The following is a 15211-nucleotide window of genomic DNA, read 5'->3' on the forward strand; positions in this document are numbered from 1 at the left end:
CTTAATTGGCTTAAATTTGATGGTCAGTTGCATAACCACTCCCTTGAATACATCTTCAATACACTTACCGTCTCTCACTTCATATTATCTGCTTGGCTTCCTCCATCCTGGCTAAATCCAACTCTGCCTATATTCACATAACTGAATGTAGTGGGAAAGAGACACACACAGACAATCTAATTGTTTTAGGTTGGGTTCCCTAGAAGCAAATCCTGAAAGTCTGATTTGTGTGCAAGTGACCTATTAAGGAAACGCTTCAGAAGGGAACTGGGAGAAGCAGGTCAGGAAGGGGAGAAAGTCAGTCAAGAATATGATGAGACGGGGTCATTTAGAGCACAGCTCCAGACAGATCTCACCGTGGAGAGGGGACTCTTACACCTGAGAGTTATCTTACCTCTGAAGCAAGGAAAATGGGAATTTTATACTCTTCAATCCAACAGTCAGTGAGTAAGGACAAAGGAGGCTCCGGTAGACCAAGGGCAGGCTAAAAAAGAGCCGCAGGTGCTGGCTTTGGAAGCAAAAGCCACCAAACCAAATATATGGAAACAGTAAAAAAGGATCCAAGAGAATCTGGACGAAGTATCAATAATATCTACTAGAAGAACTATTGTTGCTTCAAATTCATGACCTTAAACCTTAAAGCGGACCGTGCCTGTCATAATGCATTTGCTCAGCCTGCTCATTCTCCCATGCTCTCGGTCAACTATTTCACAATTTCTCCTCTCTGTTCAAATCTCTAACACCATCCCTCCCATCTTCACTCTCAGCTGATTACCTATTTTCCAATGTCACTGAGAAAACAGCAATTAGATGAGAACTTCCACAAGTTCATACTACCTTATCTACTGTAAATAAACATCTGTACCCATATAACTCTATCCACACTGCAGTTTGTACAAGAATGATCACATTCCTAAGGACAATACCTTCTCTTCTGACTAGATCCCAGCTTACTCTTGTCTGCACAAGGACTTTATTCTAGCCCTCTCTCCTGCACAAATTTTTCTTTCCATTCTGGATCACTGCCATCAGTGCTGCTATTTTTTCTTTTAAAGACTTCTCTTGATCCCATTTCCCTCTTTACTTAAAATATTTATTCCCCTTCTTAGAAAAACTCAAGAGTTGATTACAGTCCCTGCTTCAGTCCCTCTCCTATTTTCTTTTAGACCCATTTCAATCAAGCTTTACTTCCTATCTTTCTAACTACTTTTTCAAGGTCACTAATACTGCTGTGGTATCAAACCATGGTTTTCCCCCACCTCTCTGGCCTCTCCTTCTGAGACTTGTGTGCAGGCTCCCCCTTAATTCTTCAACTTCTTAACATTGGGGTGCTTGGGACTAAGTCCCCAGACTTCTCTTTCTTTATGTAGATTTTCTAGATAAGTTCTACATTGTTACGGCTTTAATACCTTCTCTATGTCAATGACTCCCAAATGTATATGTTTAGTCCAGACCTCTGTCCTGATCTCCAGACTCTTACATCCAAATGTTTACCATACACACCCATTTAGATGTCTACAAGGCATCATGAATATTCTCCCTTAAATCTGCTTCTTTATAATCAACTCTATTTCATTTCACAATACTCCATTTTTCCAGTTACTGTCTTGCCAATGGGTTTCAGCCCCAGGCAAGTTCACTATGGATTCAATGTGACCAAAGAAAATGACAGCAAACATTCTTTGGGGTGAAAGGGTTTATTACCTGGCTTGTTCTCCCAGTGGTAGGTTGACCACTAGCGTCTCTGCCTCCGCCCAGAGCACCAGGCCGAGCTGTCTATATAGCGCAATAATAGCTTACTGCCTAAAGGTGTGGAAGCAGTAGCCTAGCCAACAGCCCAGTTACATCATTAGGTGGTTTAAGTTCAGTGAGGATCCTGGCCATAGGAACCCCAACTTCCTCACAGTTACCAAGACAAAATGGAACACTATTTGTTTCTTCTCTTCTTTTTCTTTCATATCCCACATTTGATCAGTCAGTAAATCCTCCAAAATAAATCCAGAATATGACCACTTCAGACCTATTCTACATTACTGTACCAGTCCACACCAATCTCTCTCTGCTGGATCACTGCAATACACTCCAAACTGGTCTTCTTGCTTTTGCCCTCTTTATTCAAACAGAACAGGCAAAGAATTATGTTTAAAAAGACAAATAATATTCCTCCTTCACGTAAAAACCCCCTCTCCCCCCATCTCAACTCAATGTAGAGACCAAAGTCCTTATAATAACCAACAGGGCCCCTGGTGCCCTTCCTCACACTACTCCACAATGACTTCTATTCCCCCCACACACTGAGCACACTCCCCTTCAGAGCCTTTGCTCTTCTTGTTCCCTCTGCCTGGAAAATTCTTCTCCCAGATAGCTGCTTGGCTCACATCCTCATCTTCTTCAAGTCTTTGCTAAATGTCACCTTTTCAGTAAGGTCTTCCTGTTTCCTTCCCCTAAACATTTCTATTTTCCTTTATTTCTCTCCATAATACATATCACCTTCTCCTACATTGTAAAATTCAGAAAGTAATTTTATTGTCTGTCCTCTCCAAATAGAATGAATGGCAGGGCCAAGAAGGCAAGATTTTTTTGTTTGTTATATCCCTGGTGGTTGAAGCAGTGCCAGGCACATATTAGGCACTTAGCTGCAAATCACAGGTTTTGTTGTATCAAGCTATATACAATGCTTTCATTTATTAATTCTAAATATTTTGTATTTCTAATATGATTTCATTTTTACAAATTCTAAGAACAAATTTAGCACAGATAAAAAAGAATGTTTACAGAATCTGAAAAGCATAAAGAACAGTAACACAACACCCATGTTCTCACTACCCAGTTTAAGAAAGATGATCTCTCTGAAGCCCTCTGTGTGCCCCACCCCTCAGAGTAACTACTGTCCTGATTTTTAACGTCATCATTCCCTTGAAGTTTATCTCCTTAAACAATATACTGCTTATTTGTCCATTTAAAATATTCTGTGTTGTTGTGTATAGTTGCAGCTCAATTATTTTTGCTGCTGTACAGTATTCCATCATACAGATATACTGCAATTCATTCATCCATTCCACTATTGATGAACATTGTTGTTTCCTGGATTTTTGCTATTACAAATAGTGTAATGAACATTTTTGTAGATTACCTCCTGATGCCCTAACCACCTTCATAAGATCATGCCAAATCATTTTCAAAGGTGGCTGTACTAGTATTTATACTCCCACCAATAGTGTTTATGAGTCCCTACTGCTGCATATCTTGACCAATGCTTCACATTGCCTTTTTTTGTAAAGTCAATATGGTGATGTGAAATAGTATTTCATTTTAATTTGCATTTCCCCAGTTACTACAGTGGTTTGAAGTTGAGCATCTTCAAATCTCTTACCCATTTTTCTGTTGGGCTATTATAGTTCTTTATATGTTCTACATATTAATTTTTTATCCATTATATACTGTGCAAATATATTCTTTTGTAATATCACTTTCTTTAAGGAGTCTTTCACTGAAAATTTACCAGTTTTTTCCTTTTTGGTGTGTGCTTTTGTCCTTTTAAAGATTTTCTTGGTATTGAGACAGGATTAAAGAAGGTGGTATGAGAGGAAAGACAGAGACCTCCTCCTGAAACCACATATAATACGAAAATATAATTTAATACAACTAATCCTGAAAGAGCAACAGGAAAGAAGGCTGCACCAGATTGCATACACCTGGAGAACAGAGCAGACCTCATGGAACAGGGTAACATATCAGAGCTGTGACTGGCAGGGCCCAAGCCCTTCCCCCAACCTCCCTCATGGTGGGAGGAAGAGAAACAGAACAGGGAGGGAGTGGAGGCCTGGGACTGCTGAACACATAGCCCTACAGATCTGCTGTGGGAGCATGAACCTACATTGCATGGTGCTCTGGTGATTTAGTGAGGTTGGAAAGCTAAATAATACCTGGAGAGACAGATTACAGCTGCTTGTGGAAAACAGGGATCATATCTAGCTGATCTGGGTGGGCAGTCTGAGAGACTTCCTAAAAGAGAGAGGGCTGCTAAAAGGGGCAAGGATTGCACAGAGCTTACTGCTCAGGAGAAAGGACAGGTAGACAAAATTGTCCAGGTGCACTCTGCCCAGCAGGTTGGGAGCTTAAACAACCTTCAGGCACTCCATCCCCCTGGCTGGCTATGCAGCTCCAGGGCCCCCACCATGATATGCAGCCTGCTGTGTCTCCCCCCACCCCCCGGGCTAGCCTGCACCTGGCTCAGGCTCGCAAACCAGCAACCCCTGCCCTGGACTCAGGCCAGCCAGAGGGAAGCCCCACCTATGGCAGCTACAGACACACAGCATAGAGGCTTACACTTGTATGGTTGGTCCCCTGGTTCTGGCAGTGGAGACAGGCATAGCAGTGGGGAAGCAGGAAACAGCTCTTTCCTCCCCTGAAGCACCAACACCACTCTGCTGCGACCCCCAACATTGTTCCAGGGGCTGAACAGCTCCAGTGAGTAGAGCTTCTGGGCATTAGAGGGCACCACAGACAAATTATGAAATTTCAAAGGAACCTGGTTCAAAGCAAAATTTTGAATACAACACCTGAGAAAGATTCAAATGAAATCGACCTCATGAATCTTTCTGAAAGAGATTTCAAAATAAAAATCATTAACCTGCTCATGGAGGTAAGGAAAAATATTCAAGAACTCAGGAATGAATTTAGGATGGAGGTCCAATCATTGAAGAACACAATGGAGGGTATTAAAAGCAGATTGAATATGGTGGAGGAGATGATAAATGAAATAGAAATAAGGGAAGAGGAATACAAAGGAGCTGAGGCACAGAGAGAAAAAAAGATCTCTAGGAATGAAAGAATACTAAGAGAACTGTGTGACCAATTCAAATGGAACAATATTCATATTATAGGGATAGGGATACCAGAAGAAGAAGAGAGAGAAAAAGAGATAGAAAGTGTCTTTGAGGAAGTACTTGCTGAAGAATTCCCCAATCTGGGGAAGGAGATAGTCTCTCAGTCCATAAAGGTACACAGATCTCCCAACACAAGAGACCCAAGGAGGGCAACAACAAGACATATAATAATTAAAATGGTAAAGATCAAGGATAAAGACAGACTATTAAAAGCAGCCAGAGAGAGAAATAAGATCACATACAAAGGAAAGCCCATCAGGCTAACATCAGACTTCTCAGCAGAAACCTTACTGACCAGAAGGGAGTGGAATGATATATTTAATGTAATGAAACAGAAGGGCCTCAAACCCAGAATACTTTATCTGGCAAGATTATCATTTAAATTTGAAGGAGGGATTAAACAATTTCCAGATAAGCAAAAGCTGAGAGAGTTTATCTCCCAAAAACCATCTCTACAGTATATTTTTGAGGGACTGCTATAGATGGAAGTATTTCTAAGGTTAAATAGCTGTCACCAGAGATAATAAAAAGGGATTGACAAGGAGTACAGAATATATACCTAATATATAAAGAATGGAGGAGAAAGAAACGTAGGGGGAAAAAAAGAACCTTTAGATAGTGTTTGTAAGAGCATACTAATTGAGTTAAGTTAGATGAAGGAAGTTACACTTGAACCTTTGGTAACCACGAATCTAAAGCCTGCAATGGCAATAAGTACACACCTATGGATAATCACCCTAAATATATATGGTCTGAATGAACCAAACAAAAGACATAGAGTCACTGAATGGATAAAAAAACAAGACCCAACTATATGCTGCCTACAAGAGACTCACTTAAAACCCAAAGACATACAGAGAATGAAAGTGAAGGGATGGGAAAAGATATTTCATGCAACTAATAGGGAGAAAAAAGCAGGTGTTGCAGTACTTTTATCAGACAAAATAGATTTCAAAACAAAGAAAGTCACAAGAGACAAGGACATTACATAATGATAAAAGGGTCAATCCAACAAGATGATATAACCATTATAAATATCTTTGCAGCCAACACAGGAGCACCTACATATGTGAACCAAATACCAACAGAATTAAAAGGAGAAATAGAATGTAATACATTCATTCTAGGAGACTTCAACACTCCACTCACTCCAAGGGACAGATCCCCAAGACAGAAAATAAGTAAGGACACAGAGGCATTGAACAACACATTAGAACAGATGGATCTAACAGACATCTACAGAACTCTCCACCCAAAAGAAGCAGGATACACATTCTTCTCAAGTGCACACAGAACATTTTCCAGAATAGACCACATACTAGGCTACATAAAGAGCCTCAGTAAATTCAAAAAGATTGAAATTGTACCAACTTCTCAAATCACAAGGGTGTAAAACTAGAAATAAACTGCACAAAGAAAACAAAAAGGCTCACAAACACACAGACACTTAACAACATGCTCCTAAATAATCAATGGATCAATGATCAAATTAAAACAGAGATCAAGCAATGTATAGAGACAAATGACAACAACAGCACAATGTCCCAACTTCTGTGGGATGCAACGAAGGCAGTTCTAAGAGAGAAGTATATACCAATCCAGGCCTATTTAAAGAAGGAAGAACAATCCCAAATGAATAGTCTAAATTCACAATTATTGAAACTGGAAAAAGAAGAACAAATGAGGCCCAAAGTCCACAGAAGGAGGGACATAATAAAGATCAGAGAAGAAAAAACAAAATTGAAAAGAATAAAACAATAGAAAAAAACCAATGAAACCAAGAACTGGTTCTTTGAGAAAATAAACAAAATACATAAGCCCTAGCCAGACTTATTAAGAGAAAATGAGAATCTACACACATAAACACAATCACAAATGAGAAAGGAAAAATCACGATGGACACCACAGAAATACAAAGAATTATGAGAGAATACTATGAAAATCGATACGCTAACAAACTGGATGACCTTGAAGAAATGGACAACGTTCTAGAAAAATACAAACTTCCAAGGCTGACCCAGGAAGAAACAGAAAATCTAAACAGACCAATTACCAGCAATGATATTTATCAGTAATCAAAAAACTAGCCAAGAACAAAACCAGATGGATTCACTGCTGAATTTTATCAGACATACAGAGAAGACATAATACCCATTCTCCTTAAAGTTTTCCAAAAAATAGAAGAGGAGGGAATACTTGAAAACTCATTCTATGAAGCCAGCATCACTCTAATACCAAAATCAGGCAAAGACACCACAAAAAAAGAAAACTACAGACCAATATCCCTGATGAACATAGATGCAAAAATACTGAACAAAACATTAGCAACCCGAAATCAAAAATACATCAAGAGGATCATACACCATGATCAAGTGGGATGCATCTCAGGGATGCAAGGATGGTACAACATTAAAAAATCCATCAACATCATCCACCACATCAACAAAAATGGAAATGATCATTTCCTTAGATGCTGAAAAAGCATTTGACAAAATTCAACATCCATTCATGATAAAAACTCTCAACAAAATGGGTATAGAGGGCAAGTACCTCAACATAATAAAGGCAATTTATGACAAACCCACACCCAACATCATACTTAACAGTGAGAAACTGAAAACTTTTCTTTTAAGATCAGGAACAAGACAAGGATGCCTACTCCCCCAACTTTTATTCAACATAGTACTGAAGGTCCTAGCCACAGCAATCAGACAACACAAAGAAGTAAAAAGCATCCAGATTGGCAAGGAAGAAGTCAAACTGTCACTGTTTGCAGATGACATGATATTGCATATAAAAAACCCTGAAGAATCCACTCCAAAACTACTTGATCTAATATTTGACTTCAGCAAAGTTGCAGGATTCAAAATTAATACACAGAAATCTGTTGCATTCCTATACACTAATAATGAATGAGCAGAAAGGGAAATCAGGAAAACAATTCCATTCACAATTGCATCAAAAAGAATAAAATACCTAGGAATAAACCTAACCAAGGAAGTGAAAGACCTATACCCTGAAAACTACAAGACACTCTTAAGAGAAATTAAAGAGGATACTAATAAATGGAAATTCATCCCATGCTCTTGGGTAGGAAGAATTAACATTGTTAAAATGGCCATCCTGCCTAAAGCAATCTATAGATTCAATGCAATCCCTATCACAATACCAACAGCATTCTTCAAAGAACTGGAACAAATAGTTCTAAAATTCATATGGAACCACAAAAGACCCCGAATAGCCAAAGCAATCCTGAGAAGGAAGAATAAAGAAGGGAGGATCTCACTCCCCAACTTCAAGCTCTACTACAAAGCCACAGTAATCAAGACAATTTGGTACTGGCACAAGAACAGACTCATAGACCAATGGAACAGGATAGAGAATCCAGATATTAACTCAAACATATATGGTCAGTTAATATACGATACAATAAAGGAGCCAATGGGGAAATGACAGCTTCTTCAATAGCTGGTGTTGGCAAAACTGGTCAGCTACATCTAAGAGAATGAAACTGGATTATTGTCTATCTCCATACACAAAAGTAAACTCAAAATGAATCAAAGACCTGAATTAAAGTCATGAAATCATGAAACTCTTAGAAGAAAATATAGGCAAAACTCTCTTGAATATAAACATGAGCAACTTCATGAACATATCTCCATGGGCAAGGGAAATGAAAGCAAAAATGAACAAGTGGGAGTATATCAAACTAAAAAAGCTTCTGTACAGCAAAGTTGTACGATACAGTAGAACAAAAAGGCATCCTACAGTATGGAAGAATATATTCATAAATGGCATATCCAATAAGGGGTTGACATCCAAAATAAACAAAGAGCTCAGCCACCTCAACAAACAAAAAGCAAATAACCCAATAAAAACTTGGGCAGAACAGACCTATCAAGAAAAAAAGAGAGTCTACACACATAAATACAATCACAAATGAGAAAGGAAAAATCACTACGGACACCACAGAAATACAAAGAATTATTAGAGAATACTATGAAAAATTATATGCTAAAAAACTGGATAACCTAGAAGAAATGGACAACTTCCTAGAAAAATACAACTTTCCAAGGCTAACCAAGGAAGAAACAGAAAATCTGAACAGACCAATTACCAGCAATGAAATTGAACTGGTAATCAAAAACCTACCTAAGAACAAAACACCTATACCAGATGGCTTCACTGCTGACTTTTATCAAACATTTAGTGAAGACCCATTCTCCTTAAAGTTTTCCAAAAAATAGAAGAGGAGGGAATACTTCAAAACTCATTCTATGAGGCAGCATCACTCTAATACCAAAACCAGGCAAAGACACCACAAAAAAAGAAAATTACAGACCAATATTCCTGAAGAACACAGATGTAAAAATACTCAACAAAATATTAGCAAACCGAATTCAAAAATACATTAAAAAGATGATCCATCATAATCAAGTGGGATTTATGCCAGGGATGCAAGGATGGTACAACATTCAAAAATCCATCAACATCATCCACCACATCAACAAAAAGAATGACAAAAATCACATGATCATCTCCGTAGATGCTGAAAAAGCATTTGACAAAATTCAACATCCATTCATGATAAAAACTCTCAACAAAATGGGTATAGAGGGCAAGTACCTCAACATAATAAAGGCCATATATGACAAACCCACAGCCAACATCATACTGAACAGCGAGAAGCTGAAAGCTTTTCCTTTAAGATCGGGAACAAGACAAGGATGCCCACTCTTCCCACTTCTATTCAACATAGTACTGGAGGTCCTAGCCACGGCAATCAGACAACACAAAGAAATAAAAGGCATCCAGATTGGCAAGGAAGAAGTTAAACTGCCCCTGTTTGCAGATGACATGATATTGTACACAAAAACCCTAAAGAATCCACTCCAAAACTACTAGATCTAATATCTGAATTCAGAAATCTGTGGCATTCCTGTACACTAACAATGAACTAGCAGAAAGAGAAATCAGGAAAACAATTCCATTTACAACTGCATCAAAAAGAATAAAATACCTAGGCATAAACCTAACCAAGGAAGTGAAAGACCTATACTCTGAAAACTACAAGACACTCATGAGAGAAATTAAAGAAGATACCAATAAATGGAAACACATTCCATGCTCATGGAGAGGAAGAATCAATATTGTCAAAATGGCCATCCTGCCTAAGGCAATCTATAGATTCAGTGCAATTCCTATCAAAATACCAACAGCATTCTTCAATGAACTAGAGAAAATCATCCTAAAATTCATATGGAACCACAAAAGACCTCAAATAGCCAAAGCAATTCTGAGAAGGAAGAATAAAGCAGGGGGAATTATGCTCTCCAACTTCAAGCTCTACTATAAAGCCACAGTAATCAAGACAATTTGGTACTGGCACAAGAACAGACCCAAAGACCAATGGAACAGACTAGAGATATAAACCCAACCATATATGGTCAATTAATATATGATAAAGGAGCCATGGATATGCAATGGGGAAATGACAGCCTCTTCAACAACTGGTGTTGGCAAGACTTGTCAGCTACATGCAAGAGAATGAAACTGGATTATTGTTTAACCCCATACACAAAAGTAAACTTGAAATGGATTAAAGACTTCCATGTAAGTCATGAAACCATAAAACTCTTAGAAGACAACATAGGCAAACATCTCCTGAATATAAGCATGAGCAACTTCTTCCTGAACACATCTCCTCGAGAAAGGGAAACAAAAGCAAAAATGAACTCATGGGACTACATCATACTAAAAAGTTTTTGTGCGGCAAAGGACATCATCAACAAAACAAAAAGTCATCCTACAGTATGGGAGAATATATTTGTAAATGACATATCCGACAAGGGGTTAACATCCAAAATATATAAAGAACTTACACACCTCAGCACCCAAAAAGCAAATAACCCGATTAACAAATGGGCAGAGGATATGAAGAGACGGTTTTCCAAAGAAGAAATTCAGGTGGCCAACAGGCACATGAAAAGATGCTTCACATCACTAATAATCAGGGAAATGCAAATTAAAACCACAATGAGATATCACCTCACACCAGTAAGGATGGCCAGCATCGAAAAGACTAAGAACAACAAATGTTGGCCAGGTTGTGGAGAAAGGGGAACCCTCCTGCACTGCTGGTGGGAATGTAGGCTAGTTAAACCATGTGGAAAGCAATATGGAGGTTCCTCAAAAGCTAAAAATAGAAATACCATTTGACCCCGGAATCCCACTTCTTGGAATATACCCAAAGAATACAACTTCTCAGATTCAAAAAGACATATACACCGCTATGTTCATCACAGCACTTTTTATAATAGCCAAGATACGGAAGCAACCTAAGTGTCCATCTGTAGATGAATGGATAAAGAAGATGTGGCACATATACACAATGGAATACTATTCAGCCATAAGAAAGAAACAAATCCTACCATTTGCAACAACATGGATGGAGCTGGAGGACAGTATGCTCAGTGAAATAAGCCAGGCAGAGAAAGACAAATGCCAAATGATTTCCCTCATTTGTGGAGTATAACAATGAGGCAAAACTGAAGGAACAAAATGGCAGCAGACTCAGAGACTCCAAGAATGAACTAGTGGTTACCAAAGGGAGGGCTGTGGGAGGGTGGGTGTGGAGGGAGGGAGAAGGGGACTGAGGCGTATTATGTTTAGTGCACATGGTGTGGGGGCTCACGGGGAGAAGAGTGTATTACAGAGAAGGCACATAGTGGATCTCTGGCAACTTGCTGCACTGATGGACAGTGACTGCATTGGGGTATGGGTGGGGACTTGATAGTGTGGGTGGATGTGGTAACCACATTGTTTTCTCATGTGAAACCTTCATAAGAGTGTATATCAATCATACCTTAATAAAAAATTTTTTTAAATGGGCAGAGGATCTGAACTGACACTTCTGCAAAGAAGAAATTCAGATGGCCAACAGGCACATGAAAAGATGCTCCACATTGCTAATCATCAGAGAAATGCAAATTAAAAGCACAATGAGATATCACCTCACACCAGTAAGGATGGCCACCATCCAAAAGACAAACAACAACAAATGTTGGCGAGGATGTGAAGAATGGGGAACCCTCCTACACTGCTGGTGATAATGTAAATTAGTTCAACCTTTGTGGAAAGCAGTATGGAAGTTCCTCAAAAAACTCAAAATAGAAATACCACTTGACCCAGGAATTCCACTCCTAGGAATTTACCCTAAGAATGCAGCACTCAAGTTTGAAAAAGACAGATGCACCCCTATGTTTATCACAGCACTATTTACAATATACAAGAAATGGAAACAACCTAAGTATCCATCAGTAGATGAATGGATAAAGAAGATGTGGTACATATACACAATGGAATATTATTCAGCCATAAGTAAAGAAAACAAATCCTACCATTTGCAACAACATGGATGGATCTAGAGGGTATTATGCTCAGTGAAATAAGCCAGGCAGAGAAAGACAAGTATCAAATGATTTCATTCATCTGTGGAATATAAGAATAAAGCAAAAACTGAGGGAACAAAACAGCAGCACAACCACAGAACCCAAGAATGGACTAACAGTTACCAAAGGGAAAGGGACTGGGGAGGATGGGTGGGAAGGAAGGGATAAGGGGAAAAAGGGGCATTATGATTACTACACCTAATGTAGCGGTGGGGCATGGGAAAAGCAGTATAGCACAGAGAAGACAAGTAGTGAAAATAAATAAATAAAGACTTTTGGTCATTAAAAAAAAAGTTGTATTGAATCACTGACATTTGTTTTAAGCTTCCTTTAAACAAAGATGATGCCACCAGTGTATGAAAATTCACAAAATAAAAAAATAAAGAATAGATCCCTAAAAAAAAAAGATTTTCTTGCCTACTGTGAAGTCATAAAGATCATCTCCTGTATGTTTTCCAAATGTTTATAACTTTGCTTTTAACATTCGAGTCTATAATATACCTAGAACTGAGTAAGGTAAAGAAAGGGTCTAATTTCAGTTTTTTCATACAGCAACATTTATCTCTGTACAATTTATTGCAAATTCCTCCCCCTGTCCCATACATTCATTCTCTGTGCCAGCACTGTCATATATCAATATTCTATCTGTATTTACTGGTCTAGCTCTGCATATGATCATGCCATCTTAATTCAAATTCACCACTTTGCCTGTTTGTAGTATTTTTGCTATTTTTAGCTCTCTGCTCTTGCACACAAATTTGTTTGTTTGTCTGTTTTTACTAAGGCATCATTGATGTACACTCTTATGAAGGTTTCACAAGAAAAACAATGTGGTTACTACATTCACCCCCACCATCAAGTTCCCCCCCATACCCCACTGCAGTCACTGTCCATCAGTGTAGTAAGATTGCACATAAAATTTAGGAGTAATTTTTCAAATTAGAGGAAAAAATTAAGGTTTTATTGCCATTGCAATGAATCTATAGGACAGTGGAGGAAAAACATTTACAATATTGAGTTTTCCTATTTGTGGACCTGGTATCTCCCAATTTATTTCTTTTTAAGGTCCTAGTGAAGCTTCATAATTTTCTCTACAACGGTTCTACATATTTTGTTAGATTAGTAGTTAGACAATTTATATTTTTGCTGCTCTTATTAACTGTATCCTTTTGAAAACTACATTTTAACTGTTGCTAAAGATAAATTGTACATTAAAGAAATGCAATTGACTTTTGCATATTGAACTTTGATAAAGTATTATGTGTAGATTATTGACTCTAATTCGTGAATCAGTTACTAAACATTTATTTGTTAGCTTTCTTCAGTTGATCTCTAAATTTTTGGCATTTATACTGTATTCTGAAAATGTATTTTAAGATTGATACATTAGAATTTTTGAAACTTCCTTTTAGGCCTACCATGTCTTCAATTTCTATAAATTTTTTATGAAATAAAAATAAATGTTTATTCTCTGCAGCACAGTTCTGTACCTATATACTATTTATGCCACAACTAATTATCAAACACATTATCAAGCAGAATTTCGGCTTATATAACATTCAACTTAATTCAGAATTAAATATCTTTCAGTTAGATGATCTCCAACAATTCTAGCAGATAAATGTTACCATCTTCATTTTGCTAAAAGAGGACTCAATGCTCAAACGCGTTAAATAGCTTGTCCAGATTCCCACAACAAACTGAACAGTTGAAATTTGAACTTTGATCTTTGTGTTAGTTTGTTTACAATACAAGGTATCAAGGCTAGAAACGTCAGTTAATTTTTATTCCACCTTTTCCTTCATCCCCCAATATCTATTGGGACATGGTGCCTTTAAATTCAATGCCCAAACTCTCTGATCCATCTCTTTTAACACATTTTTATTCACTGAACTCAGTAGCCAAGAAATACAAATACCAGTGGTAAACTATTGGTATATGGTCTTGTTACAATGTTTAAGCTCTTTCACGTATACTACTTCATTCAATTATCAGGTTACTCAGACGGTACAGGTATTTATTACGAGTCAGGAAATGAGTTCTTGCAGAGTTTATACAACATATTTAAATTCCCATCCAGTAAGGGTCAGATCTAATTTCCTAATGGGACTGTTTCTACAGCTCTGTTTATCAAAACAGTATATTTAGAATAAAGTTTATTTTAAAACTCATTTTACTATGAAACATTAGTTAGAGCCAGATTCACGATGGAGAACACTACTCTCAGCAAGTCATCCAGTTCCATTCCTTCACTTAAAGAACTAAAGGCCAAAGTGGTGCTGCGATTTGCTAAGTGGAAAAGCAAGCATTAGAACTGGGATCCCCCAGCTGGCGCCAGTAACAGCCTCCGAGAATATAGTCAGCTATAACAGAATTACATCTGATATAAAGGGGAAAAAAAGAGCTGAGGGCTAAAGAACAAAAGTTGAAAGAAGGCCCCTTTATGTCCCACAGAGCTTCCAACCTTAATTGCCCCCAGTGAATCCTGGTGACACATAACTTCACCCTTTAGCAAGGATTCCTTCTCATAGTTGAACCGTGAACATAATTGTGCTTCCTTGCCCTTGAATGAGAAATAACCCAGAACAGAATTCAGAGGATCTTGATGGCAGCTCCTACAGGCAGAGTGCGTCACTGCAGGAAAAGAAACCGGGATGGGGGCAACAGGCAACCCACCCAAGACCAATAGAAGAAAAGCACAACGTACAGATTTGTATTTTGCTGGATACCTATACTGGGCAACGGTCAGCTTCGCCTCGCGCTCTGCTCCAAAGCCGGGCAAGTTCTGGTTTCGGTAGGCCTCCAGGGACCTCTGTCGAACTTGTGCTGGGGTAGCACTTCGACCATCTGGCGTTCATAGGATGCACCAGC

At 38.3% G+C, this 15211-nt stretch overlaps 1 protein-coding gene across 11 annotated transcripts in view; it reads right to left on the reverse strand.

The window, feature by feature from the left end:
* LOC108400766 (lariat debranching enzyme-like) overlaps window positions 1–15185 on the reverse strand; it is a 58884-nt gene extending 43699 nt beyond the window's left edge. For all 11 annotated transcript variants that reach the window (XR_012129470.1, XR_012129465.1, XR_012129466.1 and 8 more), the window contains exon 1: window positions 15048–15185. The gene's annotated coding sequence lies outside the window, so the exon portion shown is untranslated. The remainder of the gene's footprint in view (window positions 1–15047) is intronic.
* Window positions 15186–15211: the final 26 nt, after the last annotated feature.

Source organism: Manis javanica, chromosome 3, assembly GCF_040802235.1.
Source record: "Manis javanica isolate MJ-LG chromosome 3, MJ_LKY, whole genome shotgun sequence".
Lineage (NCBI taxonomy): Eukaryota > Metazoa > Chordata > Mammalia > Pholidota > Manidae > Manis > Manis javanica.